The sequence below is a fragment of the Diadema setosum genome, chromosome 10 (genome assembly GCF_964275005.1).
Source record: "Diadema setosum chromosome 10, eeDiaSeto1, whole genome shotgun sequence".
In the NCBI taxonomy this organism is placed as follows: Eukaryota; Metazoa; Echinodermata; class Echinoidea; order Diadematoida; family Diadematidae; genus Diadema; species Diadema setosum.
The window spans coordinates 14,013,358-14,031,260 of NC_092694.1; the positions used below are offsets into that span (position 1 = coordinate 14,013,358).

Here is a 17,903-nt window from a genome sequence, read left to right on the forward strand (position 1 = left end):
CAATAAGACGTCAACTGGTATCAACTTGTACCAGTAGATTGCAATACCGTGGCCCACATTTAGACTTGAACTGGAATCAACTGGGAACTTCAACTGGTGTCAACTTATAGACCAATAGACTTCAATTGGTATCAGCTGGTGCACAATGAGACTTGAACTGATATCAACTATTACCGGTAAGACTTTAACTGGCAGAAACTGTTACCAACTGGTACAGTGATACTGGAAATGGTATTACAACTGGCCACCAGTAGACTTTAACTGGTTTCAACTGGTAAATTGATACCAGTATGATTGAATTGGTATCAACTGGTATCAAATGGTTTCTACTGCTTTTCTACTGGCATGGAACTATACTGTCTATAAACACTGTCTATATATACTGTGGGTATCTAGGCACTGATTTTTCGGTCAATTCTGATGACAATGAGAATTCCTATTCTGATTGCAACTATTTGATTTTGAACCGTTTCGTGATTCAGTATCTATCAATGCGTTGATGGACAAGCTTCGCCTGATCCATTAATGCTAGAAGTTTGAATAAGAATTTTGATAAACTTTGTAAAAGTTTACAGGTTCTTAAGTTCCCCTTTTCTGTTATAGGAGTAACGGAGACATGGATGAGCAGTAAATCAAGTAATTTTTTTACTACAGGGGTAAAATATGTTTCAAGCCAATCGTATTGAAGGCCGAGGCGGAGGAGTAGCATTATATGTGAGAGAAAGTCTGTCTGTTCAAACTTTACAAATTTTTGAATTGTCTGTTGATGGCGTAGAATATCTTTTCATTGAAACCACGGATGCCATTAAGAACAAGATCATAATTGGAATTGTATATCGTTAACCTTCTTCGAATGTCGGTGATTTTATAAAATCCTTGGATCTAGTTTTGAAAACATTGAATGCAATGTCGAAAGTATGTTTTATTATGGGTGATTTGAATCCTGATTTGTTACATGCAGTATGACCATTACAGCATCATTCAGAATTACATTGATATGCTTTCCTCAATGGGGTCCCCCCCCCCCCCCGATATATAAACCAACTCTTGTATGTTCTAGTTAAGCTATTCTTATGGACAATATTTGTACCAATTCTTATGGACAACATTTGTACCAATTCTTCTGACCATTATTTCATTTCTGGCATCTTACTCTCTGATTTGAGTGATCATTATCCAGTTTTTTTTTTCTGTTTCTTCTTTAGCTATGTTGAGTTCAAATCTAGTAGAAAGCATAGTGTATTATCACGGAAAATAGCACCTTCTTTCATTATCATCACTGACTGACGCTGACTGGTCAGATATCCTTGAGCCAATCTTGCCTATGAGTTATTTTTAGACCGTTCTCTGTTTATTTTCAATGAACATATGCCGCTTAGAAAACGGGGTTCTGCTGATAAAAGGATTAAAAAGCCCTGGATTACACGAGCAATACTGAAGTCAATCAAGAAGAAAAACAGATTATTCAAATTGTATAACTTGAATCCAAACAAGAGTAATGAATTATTTTATAAGCAATATCGTAATAAATTGAACTCTGTTATTCGACAAGCTAAATGAAAAAAAAAATGTTATGATGAATTTTGTAAGAGTAAATATTATTTAAAATATATGTGGAAATTTATTACCGGACTCTGGGAAAAACTGATCGTAATTTGCCAGAATTTTTTATAGTACAAGGAAAAGATGGTATTGTAATATATGATCAAGTTTTAATAGCAAATATTTTAAATGAACATTTTGTTGATGTTGGTCCAAATTTGTCTCGTTCGATTGACACATCAGATACGTCTATGAGTTTTTCTGATTTTCTCTCCGGTAAGTTTGAACGTTCTTTCTTTTTCAAACCGGTTTCTGAATCAGAAATATATGATATTGTTCACAAAATTGATGGCAACAAGAGTGCTGGTTTTAATAATATACCTGCTTCCATTGTAAAATCATTTGTGATTAAACCATTTGTACAAATATGTAATTAATCTCTCGAAAGCGGTGTATTTCCGTCCAGTACAGTATGAAAACTGCTGAAGTTATTTCTGTTTTTAAGAAAGGAGAAGAGAATAATTGTAATAACTACAGACCTATATCAGTACTACCGGTTTTCTTAGAAATATTGGAGAGAATAACATTTGATAGGTTTACACTTTTCTTAATCAGAATAATATTCTTTGTTCTCATCAGTATGGTTTCCGTTCTCATCATTCCACTGAGTTTGCCATAATTGAGTTATATGATCGGGTATTAAATCTTTTAAATAAAAATAAGCATGCAATTGCAATATTTATGAATTTATCAAAGGTCTTCGACACCCTTTCCCACTCAGTTTTACTGTCCAAACTGCAACATTATGGGGTTCCTGGTATACCATACCAGTGGTTCCATAGTTATTCAACTGGGCGAAAACAATACACTTTGTACAATACTTACTGTTCTAATAGCAATTCATTATTATGCGGTGTTTCCCAGGGGTCCATATTAGGACCCCTTTTGTTTTCTATTTATACAAATGATATTGTAAAATGTGCACCGGCTTTTTCAGTTTTTATTATTTGCAGATGACACTACTTTAGTAGCATCCCATTCTGATTTTTCAGTTTTGATTAATTCCATCAATGAAAATCTGAATTTAGTTCATACTTGGCTTCTTTGTAATAACTTATCTTCGAATGTTCTCAAACCAATATAATGCTGTATTTTGTTATTCGCAAAAATTTGAGTGGAAATTATGATAACATATCACTGTATATAAATGACACTGAAATTGAACACTTCTCAGTAGTAACATACTTAGGAGTGATATCAGACCAAAATTTTGCCTAGGATTTTCATACTAATCATGTCAGTTCGAAAGTTTCCAGGATCATCGGTATACTTCTGTATCCCTAAAGCATTTTGTCCCCCTTCGTAATTTGTTTGTGATGTACAATGCATTTATTCTTCCATATATTATGTATTGCAACACTGTGTTGGCCACTGCATACCCGTCCAAACTCTGCAAACTGCATCGTCTTCAAAAAATGGCTCTGCGTATATGTTCAAATGCCGAATTTTATGCTTCATCTATGCCTTTAATTCTATCGTTTGAACACTTTAAATGTTTGTGATACTCATAAACTAAGTATTTGCATGATTATGCATCGTTACTTTTCCAATATAGTACCGGAGTATCTGATGGAAATGTTTTCTTTGAATCTGGATATACACAATCATGATACTAAAAATAGACAACTCTTTCAGAGATCTAGATTGATTTCCCATTCCCTGTAAATCAATTCGGTATATTGGGCCCTATATATGTGGAATTCTCTGCTTCCATCGTTACGCAATATTCAATTTCTGAATTCATTGAAAACTAAATTTAAGTTTTATCTTTTTGTCTTTTTGTTTCACGCAACCTCCTGTCAAACATCCTATATACACACACATTCACACACCCGCTCACACAAAAACACACATTGAGTAAATTTGTGCTGTAGATTTATTTCTATGTCATACATAATGGGTGTATCTATCTGTCAAACCTCATAGGCCTTTGCTGATACATCCTATTTCATTTTTTTTTATTATAATGCACTCTGTTTGTTCTAGTATTTGTTTGCTGATATACTTTTTAACATTTTTATACCTGTACATATTGTGTATATATATGAATGATTCTTATTTCCCATTTTTATCTGAAGAATGAAATAAAGCGAATGAATGAATGAATATCAGTGTTAAATGATAAATTCCAAAGAATGTTGAGAATAAATTCTCAAACTGCTTAAGAGCCATTACCAGGTAGTACTTCATAAAAATAAAAGTAAAAAAAAAAAGAAAATGTACATTAATTCTTCACCATAAATTCTATAATACTCATATTAAACACTGAACATACTAAAAGTCTTACCTATATTGATTGATTTACAATTCATTTTCACATTTTAAACTTGTGGAGGTACATTGATATAACAATAATCTTACCAGATTGCTCCCAGAAAACAACTACAATCCACGGTTTATGTATGTATATATAATATGGAACATATTTTGTTTTGTTCCTATGTAATTGACCTATTGTTTGGAATGTGTATTAAAGGGGATGGCTAGTAACTGATGAGTGGGAATGCTGGAGGAAGATTGTTCCAATCCTTGTGGGATTCATTTAAGAGTACATTATATATCTATTGTTGTGTGAAAATTATTTGCTTCAGAATGGTCTCACATTCAAGTAATGTGCAGTTTAATGTTTCCAGGTTAGCATGCCTGTACAGTGACGGGGAGATCGTTAACGGCCGCTAACGATCGCCCCGTCACAGAGGAATACGAAAGGTAAATATGCTCGTTATCGTAATATTCTTACAACTACTTGAGACTTGCTAAGACGAGTTATTTCACGAGGCAGTTTGAACTTTACAAAAATGATACCAAGAGTACGTGGAAGATGATAAATGAAGTTCTCAAAGTTAAAGATAAATCAGAACAAGTGAAGGAAATATGTCAGCATGGTATCTTGATCCAAAATCCGGTACATGTTGCTAATGCGTGTAATGATTGTTGTTGTTGTTGTTGTTGTTGTTGTTGTTGTTGTTGTTGTTGTTGTTGTTGTTGATTTAGGCCCCAGTCTGTAGCTAGTAGTATCCCAGTAACAGATACAGAATTTCATTATTTTTTAACTGATCCAAATCCTCAATCTGTGTTTTTTAATCCTATCCAAGAATACGAGGTGAGGGACGTACTTCTCAAGTTAAAAGCAAAAAAGAGTGCTGGACATGATGGCATTACGAATTCTTTATTGAAAAATATCATATCCGCAATATTGTCTCCTTTTAACATAATATTAAATTTGTCACTTATTACTGGCCTAGTCAAATGAAAATTACCAAAGTTGTTCTGGGGCCCGTTTCATAAAACTTGTCATCAGTAACAAGTGCCACATTCCTATGACAAATTTGCTCTCAGCCAATCAGATGCGAGGATTTCAGAAGCTTGTCACATCTATGATAACTTGTCACTGATGACAAGTTTTATGAAACGGGCCCCGGGTTTACAAAAAGGTAATAAAGAAGACGTTAGTAATTATCGTCCAATTTCTCTTTTGACCGCGATTTCCAAAATTCTCGAAAATTTGATTTTTTCTCGTGTGATCAAGTTCTTAAACGAATGCAATATTTTTTTGTGAGTCTCAATTTGGATTTAGAAAAAACAACAACAACACTTGCTTGCTTTTATCGATAAAGTAGCCCACGCTATTGACAACTCACCACATACAGTTAGTATATTCCTAGACCTGTCCAACGAAGGCCTTTGACAGTATCGATCACGATATTTTGTTTTATAAACTCTCGCACTATGGGATACGTAAAAAGGCCTTGGACTGGTTCGGGAGCTACCTAACCAACAGGAAACAGTTTGTCAATGGGCCGAATGCGTAAAACAAGCAATTGCTTACAAGCAATTGCTTCAAGAAAAATCACAAGCTCGTCTAGCAAATGGTCTAGCTCAAGCAATTGCTTAAATCCATATGCATAACCTTTTGCTTGTGCCTATACCTTTTGCTTGTCCAGCACAAGTAATAAATAAATATTATTGCTTGCGTTTTCAACAAAAGGGACGTCACGCCTGTGCGAACACAAGAACAAAGGCGAGTGTGACAGCATGCATTTGAAAGGGCATCTGTGCGCGGAACATTTCCTGACATAGCAAAGGAGCTATGAAACGACACTGTTAAATGCACACACAGACGCACACACACATCTATACACACACACACACATACTGGCTGATTCCCATCACTGCCCGGATCTGTCAGATCGCACGTGGAGAGAGGTCTCCTTGCTCTCCACTGAATCAGACATCGTACCTGTTTTCCATCACATTTTGCGTGCTAACCACTGGACATTCCCGTCGTTGAAACGAAAAGTTTCTTACACTACTTAGGAGTTATTGTAGATTTATACCACTCCTGCACAAATGTGGTCTTTCCTTTATGAATAAAAAAAAATATATACTTAAAAGGGAACGTTCCAGTTAAGCAAAAGCTCAAGCTCATTTTACAGAGCTTGGGAAATCGTAAGCAATTGCTAGCAAGACAAGCAAAAGGTCTGCATTCGTTTTTAAGCAAATGATTGGTCTCTAAGCAATTGCTTGCTGGCAGCAAGCAAATGCATACGGATTCAAGTAAAAGGCTAGCACAAGCAATTGCTAGCGTTTATGCCTCCGACCCATTATTAACGGCTGTAGTTCCAGTTTAAAAACAATATCTTGCGGGGTCCCTCAAGGATCCCTTATAGGCCCACTTTTGTTAATTTTGTATATGAATGATTTTAAAAATTCATCCAATGTTTTATCTTTTCTTCTTTTTGCCGATAATTCTAATATCTCTTTTTACATGGAAACCCAATAACCCTTTAAGATGTAATGAAGATAGAATTAAAGTCGGATCAAATGTGGATTCAAGCAAACAAGTTGTCTTTTAATGTAAACAAAACCGTTTAAATGTTATTTAGTAACTCTGATGCCCATTTGCCTGGCGCTATAAAAATGAATAATGATTGTTTGATTCAAGTTCAATCATCTAAATTTTTAGGTCTTTATATTGACAACGAATTAACATGGAAATATCACATAGATTATTTAGCTAAGATGCTCCCAAGAAAAAATAGGATTTTAAATAAGCTGAAACATTTTTTTCCTAAGTATATTTTGAAAAATGTATATTCAACGCTTATTTTACCTTATCTCAATTACGGTATACTTGCCCCGGGGAAATCACTCATTGATAAAATTTTCAAACTACAAAAAACGGCTATTCGTTAGCCGATTTTTATTGCCACATGAATTATTTCTTCTTTGAACTAAAAGGGGATGGCTAGTAACTGATCAGTGGGAATCAGTGGGAATGCTGGGGGATGATTGCTTTAAGAGTACATTACATATCTATATTGTTGTGTGAAAATTATTTGCTTCAGAGCGGTCTCCAAGTAATATGCAGTTTAATGCCTCGTCACTGTGCAGGCAAGCTAACCTGGAAACATTAAACTGCACATTACTTGAATATGAGACCATTCTGAAGCAAATAACTTTCACACAACAATAGATATATAATGTACTCTTAAATGAATCCCACAAGGATTGGAACAATCATCAACCAGCATTCCCACTGATCAGTTACTAGCTATCCCCTTTAAGGTTGCTGATTTTTCTCTTTTTTTTTTTTTTTTTTGGGGGGGGGGGTTATACAACTTAGGCACATTATGTTTCAGTTATCAGCTAACGGCTTACCTGACGTATTTACCCACATGTTTCAGAAAAACAATGCAGTTCATGCTTACCCAACAAGAAAAAGAGATCATTTCACCTTCCACGTACTCGCACACTCCTTGCTCCTTGGATCAAAATTCTTGAATGATCTGCCCCATCTTAATCAAAATGTTCTAATATGTTTACATTTAAACAAAAATTAAACTTTACATTACTTAATGAACATAACCTACCTGCTTAGAATTTTTTAATATGTTATCAGCAGTATCCTCACTCGATATATGGCGGATCAACCTGCAGTGTAGGATCGATTTACCTCTAGTTTATGCTCCCATTATATAGTCACTACATCAATACCTGTATTACATTTTATACTCGTTATGAACTTCATTCTAGATATGTGTTCGTACACTTGTGTATCTATATGCTTTTTTTTTTTTACTCAGTTCGTATTCTCTGGGTTCTTGTTTTTCCTTTTTCTTTTTCTTCTCTTCTATTTCTTCTTCCCTTTGTACCTTGACATTTTAGCTTTCATATAGTTTCGTCATTATTACTTTGTGTCCTATTTCCACTGATTGTATAGCAAATTTACATTGGTATTTTTTCCTGGAACCTGCGTTTACAAGCTTTGCTTTTGCGGTCCCATCATATTTCAGAAGTAATTGTCTCATGTATATTATGTACGCTGACACACTTTCTTTTCATGACCCGATTTATATCATATTGTGTATCTTGCTTGGTTTGTGTTCTTTTTTTTTTCTTTTTTTGATGTATCTCGATGTCACGTGAAATATGAAAGGAAAAAAAAAAAAACGTTCTGGAACTGTTCACTGTGTCTCGAGTGTAAGACCAGTGCAGCTTCAGTTATTCAATTTAATTCAAATATTCATGAGACAATCTGTCGCTTTGTTACGAAAAAAGGCGCGGACAGTAGAAAGTGGACTATATGGTATCCCATTCATTGCTATCCTAGATGATAAGATTACACAAGACTTTCATTAGCTACAGTTTGTCATTGAAAAAAAAAAAGAGTTCTTCTTTTCTGTATTTATCAACATTTTAGGGTTTGTTTGTTTTTTATTTCGTTGTTTCACTTATTACGTACAATAGGATAGAAGTATTGTTGTAGTTTGTTTACATTTATCTCACATGTTTACATTTATCTCACATTTACACTATAACTCACCCTCCACCGTGGCAAAAGAAGAGCACGTTCCTTTGCAGTCGCAAACTTTCACCGCGTACACATTTGTCTTTTTAGCGACACCGGAGTTGGAACCAGCCGCCGTGCCTGCACAGTGGGTTCCATGCCCATTACAGTCTGATTTCTGTGATTAACAAAATGGCAAGAACAAAGCAATAATAGAGAGCAAAATGGTTGCAATAAACCTTCGTGTCCTGGAATAAAATCTTCTTGTTGTTATAACTACACTTTCTCCTTAGAATTTTACTGCGTATTCTGTATTGTAGAGAGATTCAATGATATTGGTCAAATTTATTTGATTTGCGAGAAACTGGAAAGCAATTAACGAAATGATTCTTTGACTGAGAAGCAGGAAAATTCACTTTTAAGCGTACCTTGCCTATCCAATTTAGCAGTTGAAAGGTACGAAAATATTTTCAGCTTATACAGACAGTCAAACTATAACATGGGTCATTTTTTCTCACTCTATACCTTGTGATACTTCAAAGTTATTAGTAAAAAGTTGTAATGAAGAGAAACAGATACAGCACAAACGAAAAAAAAAATGGTTATTATGGTTTCTGGACTTGATGGATGAACACACTGTAAATACCATCCGTTACCTGTTAAAAGGGCATTCTACCGGTTTTTTATTTTTTTATATGTTGTTCTTTTAATTCTAAAAGACCCAGCGGTGCAAACAGAATCAAAATCTCATAAAGATTAAGTCCGTAATTTAATGTCAAAAATGGAACTTTTTAGGTGAGAATTATGCTAATGATCTGACGAGCCCGGATGTTATGATGTCACAGGTGCTCTCACTATTACTGATTACAAGTGCTCGCATACGCGTGCGTTAATTTGTATCGAGTAGCAGACGACGCTTAGGCCTAATTTAGCTAGCAGGCGGCGCTTGTGTACTGTTCTATCCATGTAGATATCTCAAATTTCACTAAACCAAATCGCACCAAAATTACAGGATATACTTCATAGCATATTTCAAAGTATTCTCTTATATTTGAACGAAATCAGTAATCGAGAAGTATCAATATTGACGTCAACTTTTAAGTCGTCACTCAAAAAAAAATCACTCTTCGCGAGAGATCTTGGCGAACGCAAGATGCACAATCTAGAACCGAAGTTAGCCGAATGGTACTGTGCGAACAGGGAATTTACGCGAGAACTAAATTCAAAAGTGTAATGATTTTTGCGACTTGTGTGATATAGGAACTACATTTTTCATTCAACTTACCACAAATAATTTGTAAATTTATTTATTGCCCCCGCTTACTTGAAAGATTTGTCTCATGATATTAAATGGCTAACTTCAGCCTGTGCGTGCGCAGCAGGTAGGTAGGGCCTGGCCGCAATCACGCACTCGTGTTAGTCGTAGAGCAGATCTATTTTTAGCGACGCCGACAGGAAAGTCGACATCTACACTTACGCTTCCCGACATGTGATTTGTTTCCAATTAACGTGAGCTGTTGGATATGAATCATAAAATATTTCCTGTGAGTTTGGTGCCATTGGCAAGGTGAATTTTGAGATATCTACATGGATACGGAAGTACGCTAGCACTATACCTACACCAGCGCTGGGATCGCGAAGCGGCGACACTGTGTTAGAATCTACGTGGTCAGGCCACTCTTCCGAGATATGGGTCCTAGTAGGCCTACTGAAACAAACTGTTAGATCTAACATTAGTCCTTGGTGTAAATAACACCACTATGAGATTTATCTCGACTACAAAACATCGGAAATCCATAAAGCAGATACCTTACCTGAAAAATCCAGCACAGGAACAACAGTGCCTGCAGGACAAGGGTCCAGATCTAGATCTGGAGTCTGGACTTTCGTCTGGACTTTCTTCAAGTTCTGGCAGCAGGGGTATGTAACGTTACGCTGTGCCTAGCGCTGTGCAAATAGGGCCTACAGCTGCAATGTCGACGGTGAGTGAGTGTAGGTCCTACTCATCAAAACTTGGACTGCCACGTAGAACCTTCTCCTTGACTGCTCAGTAGTCCTAGTCCTAGTTCTAGTATTTCAGAGTCTATGTATACTGGGTACCGTTTTCATCTCATTAAGCGTAAATCGTGCGTGCCGTTGAAGAGAGTCTACATTTGGATTTAGATTCACTCAGCCCTCATCTACGTTAGATACAAGTTTGAACTGGCGAACCATCGCTCGATCATGATCATCAATGCGTAACGTTACTTACACACAGTCTTCTATGGGCAGCACGTTCGGATAACGATGCCAATTTCATTTTGCATATCTGGAATTTCCCCACAAGTTTTATCTAAATAAAAAGCTGTCGAAGAGATTGCTTTTAAAGATTAATAGATATTGTTTAACATATTTATTATAGCTCCATATTGCAATTATACCGAATAACAGCTTTTGCAGTACTTCGTGTGAGATTTCATCAGTAAATTGGCATTATGTAGTTCGTCTTGCTAATGTCGGAGTTGTGCACCAAGAGCACCTGTGACGTAGGCCAAATTGTGTGGATCGTTCCATGGATTGCTCGTTTTCATTTTTTTCAAAAAATCATTACAGGCTTATCCTGGGTTTTACAATCCTCTCTTTCCAGTAGTAGGCATCAAAAAATGTAGATAAGAATTATCACACAATTAGAAAATGTCAGTACAGTTTTCTTTTAAAGAATGTATCGTACGGTTTGCAACTTGTGTTGAATGAAGGGCCAGAGGGTAAGCGGCGCCAGGTACAAGGGAAAATACATTAATTTTGTCTTAAAAAGATGCGGTGGGGTTGAAGGAATACAGGTGGATGTAGGAATAAGGCAAGATGCACATTAAAATGGTTAACACAGTTTGAATTTCAAAAGTGGAAAAAAGTATTTTTAACAATAATAGAACGCTTTTGGGGGCGGGGTTAAGAAGACAACAGATTAACACGTTATTGCCTGGAAAGCAGAATTATGATTCTCGATGATTCCCTTTTTTACCGAAATGTTTGCGCCATGAATACATGGAAGAATTTATGCAAATTAATGTATGCATCCTTCGTCGAGGAAGCCCACATGCTTGGAAGCTTCCAGAGTGTTCCAGAGAAAACATACGACGCTCGACATCGAGAAATATATTGGGCTCTTGTTGAATCCGCATACAAGTTTGGTGGTTATACAGGGTAGCCCCAAAAAAGAACGGAACATCTAAGATCTTTACTATCAGCATTATTGATGCAATTAAGTCATTATTTTTCACACATATGGAAAGGCCATTCTTTTTCGAATAGAATGACACCAAGTTCTTCAATTGGTGATGCGTTATGATTTTGTGACCATTTTGGGGAACCCTACCTTGCAATTTTCAAAATGTGATCATTTTGCACGCTCAGAGATACCGAAACCAGCGAGAATTCCGGCATGTCTGCCTTACCATAGAACCATTAGCTGTTCACAATGTGTGGAATGTTGTGCGGACAGTGTGATTGTCATTGTCCCTTGTCATTGTGAATGAGACGACCTGTTGGGCTCATTGAGATGTTAAATTGAGCTGGAAAATCGCAACGTTGCGAAATGTTGTCCACATTCCACACATTGTGAACTCTACTAGTTTTATGGCAAGCCGAAATTCTCGCTGGTTTCGGTATCTCTGAGAGTGCAAAATGATCATATTTAGAACATTGGTCTTATTCTATTGGAAAAACAATGGCCTTTCCAAATGTATGCAATATAATGTCATATGTCAACGATATTGCTTAAATTAAAGATCTTAGGTGTTCCGTTCTTTCTGGGCCACCCTGTATAGCTTTCTTCTTGTTTGGTGTCATTGAATGACGCGTGATTGCTACCAGCTTCTCCAGGAGGGCATGATATTTTTCATAAAAATGTATAGTATAAAATAATCTAATTTGTAGAGAGGGAGACAAATTAAAGAAATCTCATACCACAGATGAAAGTATCAAAGTTAATGAAAATTCTCAATCGAGTTGCTTTTATTGCAACTGACTGTCAATCAGATTAACACGAGCTGGAAAACCTGACAGTGAAAGCTCAGACACGAGACTCACACTCTGGTCTATGAAGTTCTCTGCCCATACGGCTCTGCCACCGAAGTCAATGTGGTTGACATTTATGCCTGTGTCTAATATGTAGATGTGACCGCCCGATCCGCTATCTGCAAAAATATAGTGAGTTCAAATAGACAGAAAAGATAGGTGGTAGATAGATATAGATAAATATTAGATGGCTTAGACAGTTTCTGGTATGTGATTGGTCGAGAGCTCGTCACATGATACTGTTTGCGAGGATCGCAAGTGTTATATTTTCCCAGCTCGTTATATTTCACCAACTGGTCAAATGAATATATTTTTCCATGTGTGTCGCCCTCTTACGGTTGAAATATGAACAATTACACCAATATAAAGGTGTGGGACCACACCGGTAACTGGGACAAGTGAACGATTAATATCGATATCTGGAGTCTCGATCGATAATCTATCATCTGACATCGATCTGGCTGGTCGTCGGGTCCGGCTAGCTGGGACATGACGTAGTAGACGTAGGCCTAACTATTAAATTACGTATCCATGCACATCAAATTGACAGCCCGCGAAGTTTTGATTTAGATACTAGTACTAGCAGTAGTTCCTATACACTTCAAAATGGAGCCCCGTTTTCACTTGATGACCGACGACGAGCTTGCAAAGCTTTTGGATGACAAGGATTCCAAATCCGCCAAAAACGTCCTGAAGCAAGCGTTGGACATATTCAGTTCTTACTGCAGAGCGAGGGCAATTGACATTGAACGAGTGGAGAATGACTACACTGAGCAGGACCTATGTGAATGCCTGCGACGGTTTTACGCAGAGGTGCGCCGAACAAATGGTGAATTGTACGCGAAAAGGTCTATGATCACGATTCGCTATGGCCTATACAGAGACACTTTCTCAAAACAAAGTCAATGGACATTGTAAATAGCGGAGAGTTTAAGCGTGCGAATGACATTTTTGCTGCAGTCTTACACAAGCTAAAGACTGAAGGAAAGGGAGCAACTACACACAAGGAACCCATTAGCAAAGAAGATTTTGACAAAATTTTGTCTTCATCAGCTTTGGATCGTACTACCCCGAGAGGACTACAAAACACTGTGTTTGTGAATACAATGTTACATCTCTGCAACAGAGGTCGGGAAAATCTCAGAGATTTCAAGAAGACCGATTTTGAAATCGCTAGAGATTCCAGTGATAGAAGGTATGTCTACTTAGCACAAGACAAAATGACAAAAAATCACAGGGGAGAGAAGGATGATGATGCAAGGAGCCAGTGTGGACGGATGTACGAAACAAATGATGAAAACTGCCCTGTTAAGTCGTTCTGTGAGTACATGTCCCATTTAAACCCAGACGTGGCCTATTTCTGGCAGCGACCTAAAATCCAGTGTACCACTACGTGTATCTAACGACAACGATGAAGCGGAGGAAGGCCTGATACAAGACTTGCCATGGTACGATCGCCAGGTTGTTGGCAAGAACGCTTTGGGAAACAAAATGAAGAACATTAGCACTGAAGCTAAAACGTCAAGAATCTACACTAACCACTGCCTACGCGCCACGGCTATAACAACATTGGATGAGCATGGTTTTGAGGCTAGACACATCATGAGCGTTTCTGGACATAAAAGACCAGTCTGAAACACTACTCCCGTGTACCAGAGGGACACAAAAGAAAAATGAGCTTATGCTTGTCAGAAAAATGCCACTCGGACTTTGTGACGCCTCCACCTGTGCGGAAATCTAGGCCTAATGTTGATCTTGGACCTGAGCCTACCGTCAGTAGGCCTAGGCCTAGTTACGCAAGTACTAGCGTTGTTAGGTCTAGTACACTGTCGCAGTTACCAAAATCTACATTCATCGTTCAGTCACAGTCACCCCCAAGCTCACAGTCTTCTCCTCAAACGATGAATTTTGTTTCAAACAAACTTGATGTTGACCAGAAAAATGTTGTGCAGTATCACTTTCATCACTTTACAGTGAACATCGTTAACAAGTAGACAATCAGACTACTCCACAACTTGTGTAAATACGTTTGCTTTTGTGCTTCGAATCTCGATTGTTTGAGCTGCTACACTGTGGATTTAAAGCATTACGTACCGTACATTGGAACTTGGATTGACGTGTGTTCATTGGATTTGCCTACTGTCAGGCTTAATAACAGAACTGGGTGAGTATTTGTATCTGATCATCAGCAAAAATGTATATTCCGTAGGCCTAGGCCTACTTGTCTGTAGGCCCTAAATCTAACTTTAGTTAGTGTTAAAGGCAGCCGGTCGTCGCAGGCGATTCGCAGCTCAGTAGAAAAGCACGACAAGCTGCTCCTCCCGTTATTGTACCCCCGTACGTACCGAATGCCGAACACGACGCTACGCAGCGCACCAGCGAAAACCTGATGGGGCACGAGCGCCGTGCGAGCTGTCCACTGTAATTTCAACATGGACGCCCGAATACCTACCGAATGGGGCCGAATGGGTGCATGCACAAAACCGCACAACAGCCATGCGCATGAAAATCTCTCCCGGTCCGCGACACAACAGGTAGTGAGAGCTGTCGGGTGTACGTACGTACGTATCTGGCTCCAGTCTCTGTTTATATGCACTATGGTGCCAATTTTAGCAATCTAGGCAATAATATTAAAAAATGTCTGAAAATATTATATAACAATATCATAAATTATTCATATATAACGTTGTTTAATATTTGGTATTTATAAATATGCTTTGATGAAGAAATATTAAAACTCTAAGCTTCATGTATAGCAAGTTGCAATGCATATGGCCATATGGCAGGTTGTTATGATCTCATCGTGCAATGTTGTCTGCTGCGTCAGCTGCATGTGTTATACGTACAGCTTACAGTACGTTGGGCCGGATCGTAACATAACAAAGTTGATAGAAAGTCGTCGGTACCGGTATGTCAGTATCAATATTGTGTGTGGTATGCGAGTACTGTTTGCAATAAAAAGTGCTGTACTGTTTCGGCTTAGCCTTGGCTTTGGTTTAGTAATGAAACCTCACAATGGAGATCAAACAGCCGTCCAACTCGAGGCAACGTATCTACTTGTTTGACGCTATCGACGAGTGGAGAACGCAGAGAGACGTGTTCTTAGCTGGAGGAAAAGTAAGAGACCAGAGGGGGAGGCTTCAGCGTCAGCGTGCCGATGAAAATTTTGCTTTCCACTTGCTGGAGTTGCATGAACAGTTTTGCAGGAATTTTTATTTAGAATGTGCAAATTCGTGTTACGACATGCACGGTGGAATTGTGTTGCCACGGCTTACGCCAATCAAGCAACCCCAGCTGGCCAAGTCAACAACTTCAAGGAATCCAGATCCAGATGATGTGTAAGTAGAAGTCTACACATGAATCAGTGATTGAAGTGGAATGACTTTTTCTAATCTAGTATCAGTAACTTTAGGGCATTCGCGTTTGATCGACAAGTAGGCCTATTTTTCTATGTATAATTCTGTGTTCTCGTTTATGTCAAATTATGATAATGCCGTAATTGAAATGACATTTACTGGGTCAGTTTAATGTCATTAGTCCCATTAAATGAGAAGTTTTTCATATCAATCATGTTATGCAAATTCCCAAAGAATATGATTTAGGATTTGCAAATAAATTTAAAAAAAATGAATAACGTTAGATCTATCGCAAGCTCCATCATACATGTAGTCTAACCCAATAGATCTGGTAGAACTCTAACGTTTAAACAGGGGAACTATTGAGGTTCAAAGATGATAGATCTAACAATAATAGATTCTAGTTTAGGCCTTACTTCGACTTGAAGGTATGTCGGTTGGTGCACGGCCACCTTCTATCACGGCCACAGTTAAACTGTGCAGTGCAACTGTGGCCGTTGGCCCTGCACGGGCACAGTCGCTTCCCCGTCCTGAATTTACACACGCCAGGGCAAGTATGGTTGGACCTACTACTAATCGACCGCCTAATGTTTATCTGCTTGATAAGAATATTTAACACTGAAATTCACGTAAACAAACCTGACCTACGTGATTGAGAAAATCCACCTCTATCAAATGCCGTTGTTCCGTTTTCGATTCGAAGTTTCAGTGCAAAAATATCGCCGACGAACTTGCGTGGCCTCGTTTCAGCTCCCCGCGGTAAATCGCGTTAATAGGATCGACCGCTGTTTTTGCATTGACAATGCACGCAAACCGAGTTGTATTGAACACCGTGTTGTGCGAAGCTTTTTAGAAGCCTTTTAGAAACTTCCATAGACATTACATTGTGCTGTCATTACGATTCGGTGAAAATATTCATTCGAAATTTTGTCCTTGATTAAAACCATTAATGAACAATGAATTATCGCGTTTTCCCACACCATCCTCATCTACATTCAAAGGCCCCATGTCACAGTGGAAATTGACAAAAGTTGCCAAAAATTGACAAAATTGACCAAAGTTGCACAAAATTGTACAAAATTGCATAAACTTTTCACAAAGTTGCTCAAAATTGCGCAAAGTTGTACAAAGTTGCATAAACTTTTCACAAAGTTGCACAAAATTGCGCAAAATTGTACAAAGTTGCACAAACTTTTCTCAAAGTTGCACTAAATTGCGCAAAATTGTACTAAGTTGCACAAACTTTTCTCAAAGTTGCACTAAATTGCGCAAAATTGTACAAAGTTGCACTAAATTGCGCAAAATTGTACAAAGTTGCACTAAATTGCATAAACTTCTCACGAAGTTGCACAAAAATGTGCAAAGTTGTACAAAGTTGCATGACCTTCTCACAAAGTTGCAAAAAATTGCGCAAAGTTGTACAAAGTTACATTAACTTTTCACAAAGTTATGCAAAATTGCGCAAAGGTTCACAAAGTCACATAAAATTGTACTAAGCTCCATTAACCCGTTGAAGACGAGCTGATTTTGCTATTACACGCAATTCTTATGACCCCAGCCCGATTATACCCGGGACTCGTCTTCAACGGGTTAACTTCTCACAAAATTCCACTTTAATTCTTCTCCCTTCCCCAAATGAGGTCCAAATGTGCTTGCTCCGTGCATTCTGTGCGCTTTCCTATCTTGTTAACTCTAATATCTTTGGTACTATCAAAGAGTTAACAAGATAGGAAAGCGTGCAGTATGCATGGAGCAAGCACATTTGGACCGCAATCGGCAGTCAGGCACAAGATCGAAATACCGTTCTTCCCCAAAAGAACGGTTTATGGCTGTTTTGGGGCCTGATGAATAATACATAAACCTTAGTCCCGTCATGCTTTGCGATGCGTTGCGTGTTATACCTATGGCCAACAAATGTTTGGTTTGCAGTACCGTTTTTCAAAAAATATTTACGGAAAATGTCATGGCTCAATATTTTTTACAAAGCGCATGAATCATGAAGAATACATAATGATACTTCTCTGTTAATATAAAAGAAAATGAGCCATGACATTTTTGAGAATTTCCACTGGAATACGTAATTAGGCTCGATATTTTTG

At 37.8% G+C, this 17,903-nt stretch overlaps 1 pseudogene; it reads left to right on the top strand.

Annotated features, from left to right (window-relative positions):
* Nucleotides 1-13,054: 13,054 nt before the first annotated feature.
* LOC140234379 (uncharacterized) lies at nucleotides 13,055-14,600 on the top strand (annotated as a pseudogene).
* Nucleotides 14,601-17,903: the final 3,303 nt, after the last annotated feature.